This window comes from Dendrobates tinctorius, unplaced genomic scaffold (genome assembly GCF_039654945.1).
Source record: "Dendrobates tinctorius isolate UK_male_01 unplaced genomic scaffold, ASM3965494v1 ptg000120l, whole genome shotgun sequence".
Classification (NCBI taxonomy): domain Eukaryota; kingdom Metazoa; phylum Chordata; class Amphibia; order Anura; family Dendrobatidae; genus Dendrobates; species Dendrobates tinctorius.
Genome location: NW_027361788.1, coordinates 20,467,790 through 20,485,648, shown reverse-complemented (window position 1 = coordinate 20,485,648; position 17,859 = coordinate 20,467,790). Strand labels below are relative to the sequence as shown.

General features: G+C 45.5%; 1 long non-coding RNA gene across 1 annotated transcript in view; it reads left to right on the top strand.

Moving 5' to 3' along the window:
- Positions 1-3,233, top strand: part of LOC141046767 (uncharacterized) — a 150,083-nt gene extending 146,850 nt beyond the window's left edge. The window contains exons 3-4 of the long non-coding RNA XR_012219650.1: positions 731-880; positions 3,009-3,233. This is a non-coding gene — a long non-coding RNA (uncharacterized lncRNA). The remainder of the gene's footprint in view (positions 1-730; positions 881-3,008) is intronic.
- Positions 3,234-17,859: the final 14,626 nt, after the last annotated feature.

Genomic DNA, 17,859 nt, shown 5'->3' with positions numbered 1-17,859 from the left:
GGCCTGCAAACAATTTAAATCATTAGCCTGCACCCTATTTAGACACTCAGAAACACGTGTGGTCTGATTCCGAGAGGACTAAGAGTTCAAGTCTTCCCTTCCTTTCCTGTAAATGAGGAGGTTTTTATTAAATCATGGGAAGATGCAGCATTATTGTGTTCAAAAACATTTATGGAATTATTAGCGAAATCTAATCAATCTAAAATGGAGGAACTAGATGAAGAACTCAAGGTAGTTCAGGATGAGATGAATCAACAACTCACTCCAGAGGAAGTGTTGAGATATAAAAATGAATTAGATGTAGAGTCACTCAAATGGGAAAAGGAGATAGTACAGAATAAGACAAAGAAATATCAGCGTGATGTGGCTGATTCACAAAATGGTCGGATGTATAGGTGGAATAACAAAAATAATTCAGCTTTTAGATCACGGTCTAGAACACGTTCTGTCTCCTTTTCATCTGTCTTATCGACTGAGGAAAGACCTCAGGGTTCTGACCATTCAAAAATTCCGTGGGACAGAAGAGACTTTTTCAAGGACCCTCGGTCGGGTAGCTTTAAGAACAATTCTAAACGTAAAAATTTATCCTCTCCTCCTGCTGATAAAAAAGCTAAAATTAATGCCTTGCAGGTAATTAACTTGTCACCACATATTCTAACTAAAACGCAGATAGAAGTTCTTGAGTTGGGTTTGTCTTTTTCTCCATGTAACAATTTCAATTTCTTCACAGCGCTAAAAGATTTACACCTATTTTCCCGTAAGCTGGTGTTGAAAAAGCTTCACTCCAGAAATTCTGAAGATTTGGGAGGGGTAATATCAGAACAAGAGGCCCTGGAAGTATTGGAGGAATTGGAGAGAGAGTCTACTGCTGGTATTTCAGGTATCTCTTTTCCTCAAGTCTGCCCCAGATCTACCACATTCCCTCCCTTGTCTATTTGTCCACAGGTGGAGCTCTTCACACGATTGGTGGTGGAGGATTTCCGTAAAATTAAGAACAATGGAGCAAGAGATAATTTATCTTACCAACAAAGGAAGGCTCTTAATGACCTGAGAAAACTGGGTGACGTAGTCATTAAACCAGCGGACAAGGGGGGGAATGTGGTGGTCTGGCCGGTAGAGAAATATGAGAGGGAAGCATTCAGACAGCTCAAAGATAAGGAAACTTATGCCCAACTTACAACTAATCCGCTTGTCTCCTTTAAGGGTGCTTTGGTTAATATTTTGGAGATTGCACATGAGAGAGGAATCATCTCTAAGAAAATCCTTGATGGGCTGTCTGTAAGGTTCCCTGTTGTGCCCACGTTCTATCTGTTACCCAAGGTCCACAAAGACTCTATCTCACCTCCTGGGCGTCCTATTGTCTCTGGCATAGGAGGGCTATGCGACCCAATATGTAAATTTATTGAATATTATCTTAAACCACAGGTGGAGACTTTGCCCTCCTATGTCAGAGACACTATGGACGTCCTGAAACGTGTTGATGGACTATTCCTCGAACCCGATATGCTATTTGTGGTGGCAGATGTAGAGTCTCTGTATACGAGCATTTCTCATGAAGATGGTATACGAGCTGCTCAATTTTATCTTGAGGCAAGTAATTTGGATGCTGACCTGAGGGGACTGGTGTTGGAGTTGTTGCGGTTCATTCTTACCCATAATTTCTTTACATTCAAGGATAGATATTACTTACAAACGCGTGGTACCGCAATGGGAGCGGCATGTGCGCCCTCGTATGCAAACCTCTTTCTCGGTTTTTGGGAGAGGGGTTTGTTTTGCGACGGCGCACATGCCTCTCCCAATATACTTGGATGGTTCCGCTTTATAGACGACATATTGTTTATATGGCAGGGTACCACTGATGAACTACACTCATTTATGGGGGGTCTGAATCGCAACGACTCCAACATCAGGCTTACCTACAATTTCCATCATGAGAAGATATCCTTTTTAGATATTGAGCTCAGGGTGCATTCTGATGGTTCTGTTCATACAGACATGTTTCGTAAAGAAACTGCAGTTAATGCATTACTACATGCCTCGTCTGCACACCTGGGCTCAACTATTAAGGCTATCCCAGTAGGCCAATTTCTCCGGGCTCAGAGGATTTGTTCATCGGACAGCCTATTTGAGCAGCAGGCCATTGACCTTGGGCACAGATTTCAAGAGCGTGGGTACAGCAGGCGGAGTATTAAGAGAGGTTATACTAGAGCGAGGAAATCCGAGAGAAGGAATCTTTTAGTTCCACGGAATAAGAAAAAGGAATGTGATGCCGGGTTAAGGTTTATTTCTACATTAAACCAACAGTGGGAAACAATGCGGATGATCCTTAAAAAGCATTGGCCGATACTTATGACAGACCAAACTCTCAGTAAAAATTTACCAGTGGTGCCTCAAATGACGGCCCGTCGTAGTCGAAATCTTAAAGACATGCTAGTGAATAGTCACTATGTGACTAGGCCCCCATCCTTATTTGGAAATGCAGATAGGAGGAAGGGGTTTTTTCCATGTAAAAATTGTCTGGCATGTAAAAACCATGTACGGGCCACATCATTCACATCTTCGGACGGCTCTAAAACCTTTAACATCAACATGTTCATTACATGTACAACTACACATGTTGTTTACTACGCAAAGTGCAAGTGTAACCTAATATATGTAGGATTAACATCACGTGAGTTACGAGTAAGGACACGTGAACACGTTAGGGACATTATGGCCGCCCGTGATGTGGATGATGTTGGTGGACTCAAGTCGCTTCCCCGGCACTTCAAACTGAGACATAACTGTAATCCAAATGACTTGCAGATATATGGGATTGACTGTATCCAATTGGGTATTAGAGGTGGGGATGCGGTGCGATTCCTCACCCAGAGAGAATGCAAGTGGATTGCAGTTCTGGACACTGTAACACCGAAAGGCTTAAACGAGCAAATTAGTTTTTCCTCCTTTTTATAATATTTGTGTTTTTTGGATTTATTTTTATTTTGTATGTTCTGTGTCTTTTATAGTTTATTGCCATATGAGAATGAGTATCTATGAGCATCCTCCCTCTTGGACCCCTGACATCGAGCAACGGTTTCGGGAAGAAGACTTTCACACATGTTGGAGCGCCTGGACCATATATCCACGACCTTTCTATATATATATGTACACATGTGGTTTTTTTTTTTTTTTTCCCAGTTTTGCACTATTTTGTATAGTTTCCATTTTATAGTGGTCTGAATATATTTAATTTTTTTGTATTTCACTTTTTACGTTTTCACTTCACTTTTGGTATTGATTTATATTCTAAATGAATTTTCTTCACATTATATATATGTATGTATATATATATATATATATATATATATTTTCACTTCAGATTTTCACTTTTTTATTGTATAATCCTGCGAGATAGTTTTGTGAAAAAAGCTGTATTCATACATATTGAGGTTTTTCTCACCTCGTGTTTCTAGTGCATATGGTATTATACACTTATGTCTATAACACTTATATTTTATATTATTTATTATTTTTTATTTCTCATATATATATATTTTTTGTTTTTCGTGTCTATAATGGTCTGGATTGGGCTAATTGTGCACTGATGCGTTACTGTCTTGTGAATATTATATTTTATATCTTGTTTAGCGGTGCATATAATATTGCATTGGTTCATAGCGTATAGATCTCCTGTATTGTTGTTGGAGATGCGCCTTTGGATTTGTTTTTGATTCCAGTGGCTAGATTGCACCGCCAGATGGGTAGAACGCATATCCTGAGACGATGGATGCGTCATCTTTAGGTGCCGCTGTATTATGTGGGCGGTCCGATGACTTCACCTGTTGTTCTGGTGATCAGCTCTGGGAGATCATCAGTGCGCATGTCCTACACATTGAGATAACCGGCGTGCCACTTCCGACGCCGTTTGATGACGTGTGCGGTTCAGTGACGTCACCAGTTGTTCTGGGTGAGCCGCACCGCCATTTTGGCACCGTTTATTGACGCGAACTCCGGGTCCCGTTGTGATGACATGCGCCATCTATGATGACTCTCCACAGCTGTGATGGGGTAATATAAGGGAGAGTGGGACAGAACATGCCATCACAGCCCCCCGACGAAGCCCACGCGAAACGCGCGTAGGGGCTACACGTGTGGCATACTAATCAGCTATGGGTAAGCGGTTTTGAACAGGTTTTTCATTATGTGGCCTCCAGACTAAGATTTTGAGCTATTATGTTGTGATGGTTTATTACTGTGAGGGGGTCACTTTGTGGGATTCTCTGGATATCTGAAAGAAAGACTTTAAGCACTGGCACTTTACTTATCTCTGCATATCCATTATACACATTCCATTGCTGTTAGTATTGCTACATGTGTGTTTTTTCTGTACCTGAATTCCTTATCATATGGAGCTCTTTTATTATGTGACCCGTCTTTATGTACTTCATTGTCTATATTATTAACTTTTCAGAATAAAACTATTTTTTATATTATCCTTGGTGGATGTCTTTACTCCATGTGTTTTTGTATACTCAGAAACAGGTGGCTGCCTACATTCTGTCCATTTGTCACCTTGCTTTCACAAGGTGTGTTGGTGTTCTTTGTGCAGCATGGCAGAGGGTCTGAGATTCAATACAACTGAGCAGGTTCTCTTTACCTGGCTTTTGTCACGGGGCTTTGGGCAACCATATCCTGTGATAGTGGATCCGCGGAGGAGGAGACGCATGTGGGTCCATCCACTTTTGAGGCAACGACTCACAAGAGGTCATTTTCACCGCCTCTATTCTTCTCTGCGGGAGCATCCGGAGAAATTTTACCAGTACTGTCGCATGAGCATTTCCACATTTGATCGACTCTTGGAGACAGTGCGCCCTGGGATAACCTTTCAGGACACAAGGATGCGCAAAGCGATATCTGCAGAGGAGCGACTTCTACTCACAATACGGTATGTACTACACAACCACATTCTCTATGTTCATAATGTGTGTGCTAAATTATGTTTTTTGGCCTTCTTGGACAAAGTTTAATGCCCTCATCTTACTCCAAATATGTTTCAATTGACACAGCAGAATGTTACATCTAATATGTCCTGCATATCACTTAGTCATTGTGCCACCAAATATGTGTGTGTTATTCTCTATCATTTCCTAACAAGTTTGGTCGGCATGTAAATGATTTTTTTTTACTTTAGCCATTCTAAACTTTACTATTTCTGTTGTTCTACAGCTTCCTGTCCACTGGCCTGTCTTATGCCGCCCTCCACCATGAGTTTCTCATTGGAAAGTCAACCATTTCAGGCATAGTGAGGTCTACATGTACAGAAATCTGGACAAGACTCCATCAAGTGGTCATGCCCGAGCCCAGAATGGAAGACTGGTTAAGGATATCAAGGGACTTTGAGGAGGACTGCCAGTTTCCAAATTGTATTGGGGCCCTGGATGGCAAACATATCAGGGTGCGTAAGCCGCCAAACTCTGGCTCCCAATTCTTCAATTATAAACAATACTTTTCTGTTGTATTGTTGGCTCTGGTAGACCCTCAATACAAGTTTATAATTGTTGACATTGGGGCCTATGGAAGGACGGGAGACTCTAGAGTCTTCAATACTTCCATAATGGCTCGGCGGCTACGCACCAACCAGTTGGATCTACCACCACCACGCCAGCTACCAGGCTCCCCCGAACAATCAGTCCCTTATGTCCTTGTGGCAGATGAGGCCTTTCAGTTATCATGCAATGTCATGAGGCCATATCCCCGGCGCAACCTTGACCACAGGCGCAGAATTTTTAACTTGCGCCTATCACGTGCTAGGCGACTGGTGGAGTGTTCCTTTGGGATTCTTTGTGCCAAATGGCGGGTACTCCAGTCTGCCATTCAGTTGAGTGAGCAAAATGTGAATGAAGTTGTGAAAGCCTGTGTTGTTCTGCATAACTTCACCAGGATACATGATTGTTCCTCCTCTGATGGTGTTGTGCGTAGGCCGGATAATGTGCGCAGGGTGAGACCACCTATGAACCCTCAACGTAGACCGCTCTCTGGCCTAAAAGTGCGTGATATTTTCACTAATTACTTTATCTCACCTGAGGGGGCAACTTCTTGGCAAGAGCATTCTGTGTCTATGTTATAATTTGTTTCTTTAATTGTGTCTAAATATATGTTACTCAAGCCCTTATGATTCTATGAGTGTTTCACTGCATTGGTTTGTGTCTGTTAGTATGTTGTGGGGGATTGTGAAAAATCACACAGAGACGTTAACTAGAGTAGACAAATTTTTAGTTTTGCCTTTTTTTTTTTTTTTTTTTGCTTAAAGGCAAACATAATATTGCCATAAGAAAATTTTGGCAATGGGCAAAATGACCCTTTGTGCCTTCTTTAACTTTTTGTCAAATTAACATAACATAACAAAACACCAACAAAGATTAGGCAATAACAACATTGCTGCATGACTAGATTAAACTAGATTTGCCAACAAAAGGTGATCTCCATCACCAAAATAAAGGCTACAAGATAACACTCACATTTCCTCATAATGTTATCCAATCATAGAAAGATTCCACCATGACAGGCAAGGCTACCTCACAGCTTTCACACAGATATTACCTGTCTGTAGAACAGATAATATTTAAGCATGCTATACTGGAAAGGATGAAAATACAAAACTCACTTGTCAAGACATAGAGAGAGCGTGATATTCTGAATGCTGGTCGCCTGGAATTTTTTTTACGAGAGATTGCTAGCAAAAAAGGTGACTACTTCACTAAGACCAGCACGCCTTTCCTAGGCGTTAGCAAGTGAGTAGTGTATTTTCATCCTTTCATTTTACAGTATAGCGCGTTTAAATATTCTCTTTTGTACACACATGTAATATCTGTCTGAAAGGCGTAAGGTAGCGTTGCCTGTCATGATGGATTGTTTCATATGTTTGGAAAACATTGCTTAAAAATGTGAATGTTAAATTATGTTCTAAATGTTGGTGATGGAGAACACCTGTTTTTTCCTTTCTATTAGGAGCACCAGTTAAAACTCACTGGACATCTCCCCCCATCAGAATCATAAATCCTCATAGGTTGGGGAAGGGGAACGTGCAAGAACAGCCTGTGGGTGCTGCTGGACACTGTGGCCAACATCGCCCTGTGTGGGGCCATACTGTTGCCCATGATGCTGGAATTGTCCTGCCTCCTGGGACTGTTGGGGATACTGGCCAGAGCAATGATGATGGTGAGGGGCTTCTTGTTGGCTCTGGTAGGCCCGTGGCTCATACCTACCAAGATAGCCAGATCGTCCCCAACCAGGTTGGGACCAGCCTCCAACACTGGGTGGGTACAAGTGGCCATATTGGTGGGGTTGGCTTGAGGATAACATTTGGGGCTGCGGAATAGAAGGTTGGGTAGGGGGAGGAAGGGGTTGAGGTGTTGGCCCACGTATTAGGGGCTGTTCGGACCCTGCTTGAGCAAGCATCTGTGTGGATGGTCTCATGCGCATTAAATTTCGTGGTGAGAGCTGCCACCTCTCCAGAAATTCAAAAACCTCATATGGGGTATTGGGGGGGTGCTTGCATCAAGCAGGATCTGAATACATCCCCTAATACAGAGCCGGACCTCACGGGTAAGGGCACGGAGATAAAGGGTGAGGCTACGTGCATAGGCCTCCTCCCCATCATCTGTAGTTACTCTAGACAAATAATTGAGCACCCCTGTGTCCACATTGGTCCTGCTCTCTTGAATAGTGACCTGGCGCCTTCTTCTTGTTCGCCGTGATGTTAGAGCAGCCTGTGGGGAGGACCTGATCTGGGCAGTTGGGCTGCTGCTCAAGTTGCCCGGCTCTTCCAGGATGGGTGATGTGGCATCAGCAGACCGTCCTGGTGGTGTTGTGTGTAGGCCAGCCATTGTGTTGTCTTGTGATGCCTCATCTTCAGCCATCCTTCTTGTAGGGGGAGAAGATGGGCCAGCCACCTCATCCCCTACAGGATCTATAATGGGCTCTGCCTCTGAGGCCGTTCCTCGATCCGTAAGGTTGGATTGAGCTCTGTTATGAAATAGAACGGAGGCAAAAATACATCAATATTTTTGTCCCTGTAAAGTATTTGTGTAATGTATTTGTGTAATGTGGTGTGAGGTATGTACTTACGGTCTCAGATCCAGAATTGGGGCGAGGAAGTTCAGCCGGTCATAGTATATATACTTTCTTTTGACATATCCAGAATCCCCACTCCTGGACCGCGGCTGGCGTTCCCGGCGGAACTGGTCCCGGATGCTTTGCCAGCGTTTCATCACATCTTCCACTGCAATGTGACAGGAAATATTGTAAAATTCACATATTTGAGAGGTCACATTTTCTAACAGTAGTCTAGGCATGGGGCCTTCTGGGGTGTGCGTTCTACCCATGGTGGCATATGCAATTGGCCAGATACACAGGGTCTCATTAGCTACACTTAAACTAATTTTTTTGGCTAGGAGGATGAGGAGCTTGTGGCCTAACCCCAAATTATGGCTGTGTGAAGCCACGTGTCACATCCAAATGTAACGGCCTCATGAGGCTAATAAAAGTACATGCACAGGAAGGGGGGTGCTGATTCTAGATTCATTTTTTTGCGTGCGCTAAGGTTAATGATTAGAGTTGAGCGAAACGGGTCGAAAAATTTCAAAAGTCGCCGACTTCTGGCAAAGTCGGGTTTCATGAAACGAAACCCGACCCTAGGATGAGGTCGGCCACGAGGTCGGCGACTTACGCGCCAAAGTCGCGTTTCAAAAGTTTGTTTTGCGCTCTTTTTCAGCCAATCAGGATCCACGGACACTGTGGGCAACGTGATGACATAGACAGGGGTCACCACCATCTTTCAGAAGGGCATGCAAGTGATGATTGGCTTGCTTTGGTGGGCGTCACAGGGGTTATAAAAGGGCGTGCACGCCGACCGCCATCTTACTTCTGCCGATCTTAGCATAGGGAGAGGTTGCTGATTCTGTAGGGAGAGCGTTAGGCAGGGAAGAAGAAAAAAAAACTGCTTCTGCTGCTAGCGATTTTGCCTGTACAACACACCAGTCACTGTGTGTGCAGTGCAAGGGGAGGCTATATTGTGGTGGATCAGCGGTGTTGGTTGTTAGGCTGCCTTCTAAGGCTTCCTGACAGCTGCATTGCTGTTTACCCACTGCTCTGCAAACTGCTTTTTTAAAAGCAATCCCAATTTTTTTTTTGTCCTGCTGAGGTACTGAGCGTGCATTTTTTCACACCATACAGCGTCAGTGGGCCTCACACAATCCAAAAGTGTCCAGTGTCCACTAGTGTCTGCAGAAATTCAAAATCTTCCTTATCCTGTAGTCACTTTTTTCACACCTGTGCCATCGAGCCTGTGACATAGCGCTCTGATATTCAGTGGGCCTCACACAATTCAAAAGTGTCCAGTGTCCACTAGTGTCTGCAGAAATTCAAAATCTCCCTTATCCTGTAGTCACTTTTTTCACACCTGTGCCATCGAGCCTGTGACATAGCGCTCTGATATTCAGTGGGCCTCGCACAATCTAAAAGTGTCCAGTGTCCACTAGTGTCTGCAGAAATTCAAAATCTCCCTTATCCTGTAGTCACTTTTTTCACACCTGTGCCATCGAGCCTGTGACATAGCGCTCTGATATTCAGTGGGCCTCACACAATCCAAAAGTGTCCAGTGTCCACTAGTGTCTGCAGAAATTCAAAATCTCCCTTATCCTGTAGTCACTTTTTTCACACCTGTGCCATCGAGCCTGTGACATAGCGCTCTGATATTCAGTGGGCCTCACACAATCCAAAAGTGTCCAGTGTCCACAAGTGTCTGCAGAAATTCAAAATCTCCCTTATCCTGTAGTCACTTTTTTCACACCTGTGCCATCGAGCCTGTGACATAGCGCTCTGATATTCAGTGGGCCTCACACAATCCAAAAGTGTCCAGTGTCCACTAGTGTCTGCAGAAATTCAAAATTTCCCTTATCCTGTAGTCACTTTTTTCACACCTGTGCCATCGAGCCTGTGACATAGCGCTCTGATATTCAGTGGGCCTCGCACAATCTAAAAGTGTCCAGTGTCCACTAGTGTCTGCAGAAATTCAAAATCTCCCTTATCCTGTAGTCACTTTTTTCACACCTGTGCCATCGAGCCTGTGACATAGCGCTCTGATATTCAGTGGGCCTCACACAATCCAAAAGTGTCCAGTGTCCACTAGTGTCTGCAGAAATTCAAAATCTCCCTTATCCTGTAGTCACTTTTTTCACACCTGTGCCATCGAGCCTGTGACATAGCGCTCTGATATTCAGTGGGCCTCACACAATCCAAAAGTGTCCAGTGTCCACTAGTGTCTACAGAAATTCAAAATCTCCCTTATCCTGTAGTCACTTTTTTCACACCTGTGCCATCGAGCCTGTGACATAGCGCTCTGATATTCAGTGGGCCTCACACAATCCAAAAGTGTCCAGTGTCCACTAGTGTCTGCAGAAATTCAAAATCTCCCTTATCCTGTAGTCACTTTTTTCACACCTGTGCCATCGAGCCTGTGACATAGCGCTCTGATATTCAGTGGGCCTCACACAATCCAAAAGTGTCCAGTGTCCACAAGTGTCTGCAGAAATTCAAAATCTCCCCTGTACTATAGACACCTTGTACCTTGTTTTACATTACTATATAGTTTGTTGGATTTTGTCTACATTTCTACCAAAAATGAGGAAGGCTGGTGGAAGAGGCCGTGGAATTGGGCGGGGGTTGGCAGCTGGTAATGATGGTGTTGGTGGTGGATCTGATGGTAGTGGCAAAAGCAAAATAGGACCGAATGCAGGAGGTGTTGAGCCTGCGTCATCGTCTGGCTCCACAAGGCCTCGAAGGCTTAGTTTTCTAGGAGTTGGCAAACCGCTTTTAAAGCCAGAGCTTCAGGAAAAAGTTTTGTCTTACATTGCTGACTCAGCCTCCAGCTCTATCGCCTCCTCTTCTGAAGTTGTAAAAAATAAAAGCACTGAGTCGTCATTGGAGGCTCATGTTCATGAACCACACCTTTCCTTGTGTCCTTCACCACAACCAAGATTGAAGGATGACGCAGGCCATACTACTGATTACTCCATGGAGCTGTTTTCACATACCATGCCTGGATTATCAAGTGAAATGGTGAATTACCCAGGCCAAGATGAATCTGACATGGAGTGCACTGATGCACAGCCGCTGATAGATGATTCTGCTGGTACATTCACTCAGAGCACTACATTGTCCTCGCAGTGTACAGAGCCAGATTCTGACCCTGATGAGAGTCAGGTGCCCCTTCCCGCACACTATACCACCATACACGGTGACACAGAGGAAGGTGCACATGACATAGAAGAGGAGGTGATGGATGACCCAGTTGTTGACCCAGATTGGCATCCATTGGGGGAAGAGGGTGCTGCTTCCAATAGCTCAGATGAGGAGGAGCATCCACAGCAGACATCGACATCGCAACAGCTCTTATCTGGCAGGCCCGGAGCACTCCAAAGACAGGTTCCAAAAATCAAAAGAGTTGCTGGACAGCTTGTCCAGAGGGTCAAAAGATCACAGCGTGCTAGGCCGCAAAATGTCTGCCAAAGTAGGAAGAGTGCAGTGTGGCACTTTTTTGAACAAAATCCTCATGATCAGGCCAAGGTTATCTGTAAGAAGTGCGCAAAGACCTTTAGCCAAGGGAAAAATCTGAAAAATTTGAATACCAGTTGCATGCTTAGACATTTAACCAGCATGCACTTGCAAGCGTGGACACAACACCAAACCTCAAGTGCCACATGTGCAACTGATCACAAAGAAGGTAGTCAACAACGCTACATTGTTTCCCCCACTGTAAGCCCACCGGTTAGCACAGCAGCAAATGTTGAGGTGTCGTTGCAAGGCCACAGCAGTCAGGGAATCCCACTGTTATATCAACGAAATACTGAATCTAGGCCATCAGAAAGAACACCAACTCCATCACCATCATCAACCCTCTCTCAGTCTGCCCTGTCCACCGCTACTTCCACCATATGCAGCTCTCAAGTCCAGCTCACCCTCACAGACACTATGAGTAGGTCAAGAAAGTACTCAGTCTCTCATCTGCGTACAATGGGTTTGAACGCCCACATTGCCAAACTAATCTCGTTTGAGATGATGCCCTATCGGTTGGTGGAAAGCGCAGCTTTCCGCGAACTCATGGCCTATGCAGTACCACGCTATGACCTACCCAGTCGCCACTTCTTCTCTCGCAAAGCCATCCCAGCCCTCCACCATCATGTAAAAGACCGCATTGTCCATGCACTCAAGCAGTCAGTGAGTGGAAAGGTGCACCTCACAACTGATGCATGGTCCAGTCGGCATGGCCAGGGCCGTTACGTGTCCATCACTGCGCACTGGGTTAATGTGGTGGATGCAGGGTCCACAGGGGACAGCGGTGGTGGGACAGTGCTGCCTAGCCCACGGTATAGGAAACAGTTGGCTGTAGGCGTTCGACCCTCCTCCTCCTCCTCCTCCAGAAGCGAAAGCTCGTCCACAGAGCGCAGTCGTACAAGCACTCCATCTGCAGCTGCCACTGTTGCACACGAGGTGTCCCCTTATCGAGCAGCTAGTGGAAAGAGTCAGCAGGCTGTGTTGCAGATGATGTGTTTGGGCGACAGACACACCGCCGAGGTGCTGGCCGAGTACTTGAAGCGACAAACTGAGTCATGGCTGGGCAGTGTACATCTTGAGGCAGGCAAGGTAGTTAGTGATAACGGCCGTAATTTTGTGGCAGCCATAGCCCTTTCAAAACTCAGCCACATACCTTGCTTGGCTCACACCTTGAACCTGGTGGTGCAGTGCTTCCTCAAAAATTATCCGGAGTTAACAGCCCTGCTCCAGAAGGTGCGAAGACTGTGCGCGCACATCCGCCGGTCGCCTGTACACTCTGTTCGTATGCAGAAGCTGCAGCGATTGCTCCACCTTCCCAACCACCGCCTCATTATCGACATTGCAACAAGGTGGAACTCCACCCTGCACATGGTGGAGCGGCTGTGCGAGCAGAGGCAGGCCATAATGCATTTGTGGGAGGATACACGGCCAGGCACTTTGAGAGCAGACATGGAGTTGACAGGTGTGCAGTGGTCGAAGCTGAAAGACCTCTGTAAAGTCCTTCAGTGTTTTGAGGAATGCATACGGCTGGTAAGCGCAGACGACGCCATCCTAAGCATGAGCATCCCACTTATGCGTCTGCTCATGCAAACTTTGACGCACCTTAAGGAGCAGGCGTCTGCAGCCAATGTTGATGAGGAGGAAGAGGAGGAGGGAATCCTTGATGACATTCAGCCATTGTCTGCTCAGGGACCTCTCCCGGACGAGGTGGAGGAAGAAGAGGAGGAGGAGGATGATGATGGGGATGATTACTTAGGGAAGGAGGATGCATCTCGTGGGGCAAGTGAAAATGTTGGCGTGGCAAGGTCTGGTACAGGGTTTGTGCGTGACTGGAGGGATGTGGATTTTCCAGAAAGTGCTCCTCCACCCAGCACTCGCAGTGCATCATTGACACCGGGAACATTGGCCCACATGTCAGATTATGCCTTGCAGATCCTAAAAAGGGACCCCCGCATTGCAAAAATGATGAACGATGGCGACTACTGGTTGGCCAGCATCCTGGATCCACGCTATAAAGGCAAATTACAAAACATCATGCCACAGGAGAACCTTGACCTAATATTGTCTAATAAACAAGCAACTCTGGTAAATCGGTTGCTTGAGGCATTCCCAGCACACAGCAGCGGTGATGGTTCTCACACGAGCCGTACGGGCTGGGGGCAGCTTGGCAGAGGTGTTCATGGTGCATACAGCAGAAGTGGCGTTGGAGACAGGGGTTTCATGACAATGTTGTGGACTGATTTTTCACGGACCGCTCACACAACTGGTAATACTGCATCGATGGAAAGTGACAGGAGACAGCAGTTGTCAACTATGGTTACAAACTACTTTTCCTCCCATATCGATGTTCTCCCACACAGGTCATTCCCCTTTGACTACTGGGCCACTAAACTGGACATCTGGCCTGAATTGGCACAATATGCCTTACAGGAGCTCGCTTGCCCAGCTGCAAGTGTGCTATCGGAAAGAGTCTTCAGTGCAGCTGGATCAATCCTGACAGAAAAAAGGACCCGTCTGTCAACCCAAAATATGGATGATCTAACCTTCATTAAAATGAACCATGCATGGGTTTCCAAGGATTTTGTCCCACCTTCCCCTAATGACACATAGGGTGACAGAAAAATGGCTTGCTTTGGTCCACCTCTTCCTGGGACTTGACCTATTTCGCCTTTTGCATCAGCTGAATGTCCAACATCAACATATGCCACTTTCTAAAACTCCCTAACTGTGCTGCCTCCCCCCCCCATGGCCGGGGTCACCACCTAGCGCACGACACTGTGCGAGTGCCGTTGCCCTGGACAGGTGGGTAGGCCGACTCTTGGGCGCGGGCACTGGCACAGGGTCCCTCATAGTGCAATCAAGTGTCTCTGACGGTGGTGGTGCACACCCGCCGTCAGACACACCGCCGTACTATGAGGGGCCCAGTGCCAGTACCGACGCCCACGAGTGGGCCCCCCTTGCTTGGGCAGGGCCCCAGCATTTGCAATCTTTACCTCTCCCTGCTCCTCCGCTGTGTAGTCTGGGCCGTCAAATCCATACTGTGCCTGACACCGTCTGAGCCTGCCTCCTGATGTATAGACATATATTTTGAATGTGTACGCTATCCATACATGTTATCCAGGGATACGGTACCCTTTCTCACCTTTGTGCAATCACGTGCAAGCCATACTGGGCCTAACACCGTCTGAGCCTGCCTCCTGATGTATAGACATATATTTTGAATGTGTACGCTATCCATACATGTTATCCTGGGATACGGTACCCTTTCTCACCTTTGTGCAATCACGTGTAATCCATACTGGGCGTGAGAACGGCTGGCGAGCTGTTAAGCAAGCTACAGCACCTGTGGTTTGCACACGTAAGTTTTTCATTTTTTCAGGAATGACGGTTAGGCCTAATTCCGGAACTGCGGTTGACCTGCACTTACTGGGAAATCATCGTTCGCGGGTAATAATTGTAATCAGTGATCCCCATCACTAACGTTGTTCAGCGGGTTATCTGCACCTGTAAGCAACAAACGCTGGCCTTTTCAGTGTAGCGCACATGCAGCCACGGACATGTAAGGGCATGACACACCAGTTATTGGCCAATCTCATGTGCCAGAGCCTCACGTGTCCCTCTAGTAAGCCGGACTCGGACCGCGGGGCATGACGGAGTCTCGTTCGTTAACGGAATTAAGCTTGCAATGTGTGCATCTGTTCTGTAGCTGGCATGGTTGAGGTTTCCCAGGTGGAGTCGAATTTAACCGTAGGCTCCACTCCTGGTGGTGCCCTTCTGGACATTCCTTTAAGGTTCAGCTTTGCAACCATACTGCCCACGTAAAACAAACACTTTGCCTTCATGAACGCTGTTTGGAGGTCATGACTCGTGGGTATAACGCCGCCCAATCAGTTAACCTGCTAGAGAGATCCTTCGTTGCTCCCAAGCATGACATCACACTCCCTAGGAGGAAGGTAATGCCACTGTGGCGACCGTACTCCTGGGGGCGACACAAGTGCACTGATGCCCAGCCACTGCTCGATGAATCTGCTGGTACATTGACCCAGACCACTACATTCCCCTCGCACGCTACACGGCCTGAATCTGACCCTGATGAAACTCAGGTTACCCTTCCCATATACAGTTCCATCTTACACGGTGACAAAGAGGAAGCTGCAGATGAAAGTGCAGGTTCGGCCCACCCGCCATCAGACACACCACCGTACTATCAGGGGCCCTGTGCCAGTGCCGTCGTCAACGAGTGGGCCCCCCCTGCTTGCTCAGGATCACAGCACTTGCAAGGTTGAAATACTGTGCAGTGAGATGGAAGATGGGGACGACGAGGAGTCCAGACTAGTACAGGGATTCCCTAGCAAGGAAACTTATTTGATTGTTTTCAATGTTGGGACAGCAATTTTTGGGGAGCACTATACTCTGGAGAATGATAGATGGGGCCCACCATACACTGGAACATTCCAAAGGTGGACATCAGACACTGGAGCAGCATTTACAGGGCCCATTATACACTAGAGCATTAGAAATGGGGCCCATTATGTTTGGAGCATTATTTGAGCCCATAAGACAGTGGAGCTTCATCCATGGGGACCAACATATACTGTAGCATTATGTGGAGCTCATCATATACTGTTTCAAACATTATATGGGACCAATGATTCTGTATGGAGAAATAGATGGGCCTCGTCATGAGATATAAAAAGTGAAGTATTTTTCATTGTACTATACCGCTATTTCTCTGCCGTATCGGAGCATGATGAGTTGTGGTATGTGTTAAAGGGGCGCTCTTTCGCCCAAAGCACATGAAAACCTGGAGCCAGCCCTACCCCCCACAACTTTAGCCAAATAACCCCCATTTTTCAGTGCGTAACTTGTATTATGAAGTTAATTAAGGTTGACAAGCTTAAGTAAGAAGAATTGATGCTTTTGGCATTCAAATGGGCACTGTAGGTGTGTTTCCTGTCCTCCTCTCACTGCCGACTTTTATTCCCCATTGACTTACATTGGGTTTCGTGTTTCGGGACGACCCCGACTTTTCCCTATAATCGGCCGATCTTGCTCGACCCGACTTTTGGAAAAGTCGGGTTTCACGAAACGAAACTCGACCCTAAAAAAACAAAAGTCGCTCAACTCTATTAATGATGTTTTTATGGTTGCACTTACGAATTTTAGATCAAACTATCTAATAGTGAGTAAATCTCAACATGATATACATTATAACGCCTAAGGTTAAATTAGTTCTAAGGGTATACTGTGTTCATGTTAGATCCTATATATGATCTCGTTTGGAATATTTCTCTACTACCCCTTCTCATTGAAATCTACAGGTTAGTTACAGTATCGTCATACATTGTAATATTCCCACACTACTGTAATGTTTGCTCACAGACACATATATTTTTTTTTTGAACCAGGTTTATATACCAGTTCTTACATGGTGGATGGTATCACCTCCAATAGCACCTAATTTACTATTGGTCATACAATATAGTGAGTATATATATATTTTACAGTTATAGACTCCATTGATTACTTCTTAACAGGATAATTTTATTGATTTAAATCTTGTCTCACCATAGATGTCCAGAAAATTATAGAGATAGGAGCAGTCTTGGTAGGTTTGATGTCTTTTCTTTTACTTTTATGTGTATTTCTGTTTCTTTTCCTTCCATGAGCCACATTTCCTACATACAGTGGGGAAAAAAAGTATTTAGTCAGTCAGCAATAGTGCAAGTTCCAGCACTTAAAAAGATGAGAGGCGTCTGTAATTTACATCATAGGTAGACCTCAACTATGGGAGACAAACTGAGAAAAAAAAATCCAGAAAATCACATTGTCTGTTTTTTTTTTTCATTTTATTTGCATATTATGGTGGAAAATAAGTATTTGGTCAGAAACAAGCAATCAAGATTTCTGGCTCTCACAGACCTGTAACTTCTTCTTTAAGAGTCTCCTTTTTCCTCCACTCATTACCTGTAGTAATGGCACCTGTTTAAACTTGTTATCAGTATAAAAAGACACCTGTGCACACCCTCAAACAGTCTGACTCCAAACTCCACTATGGTGAAGACCAAAGAGCTGTCAAAGGACACCAGAAACAAAATTGTAGCCCTGCACCAGGCTGGAAAGACTGAATCTGCAATAGCCAACCAGCTTGGAGTGAAGAAATCAACTGTGGGAGCAATAATTAGAAAATGGAAGACATACAAGACCACTGATAATCTCCCTCGATCTGGTGCTCCACGCAAAATCCCACCCCGTGGGGTCAGA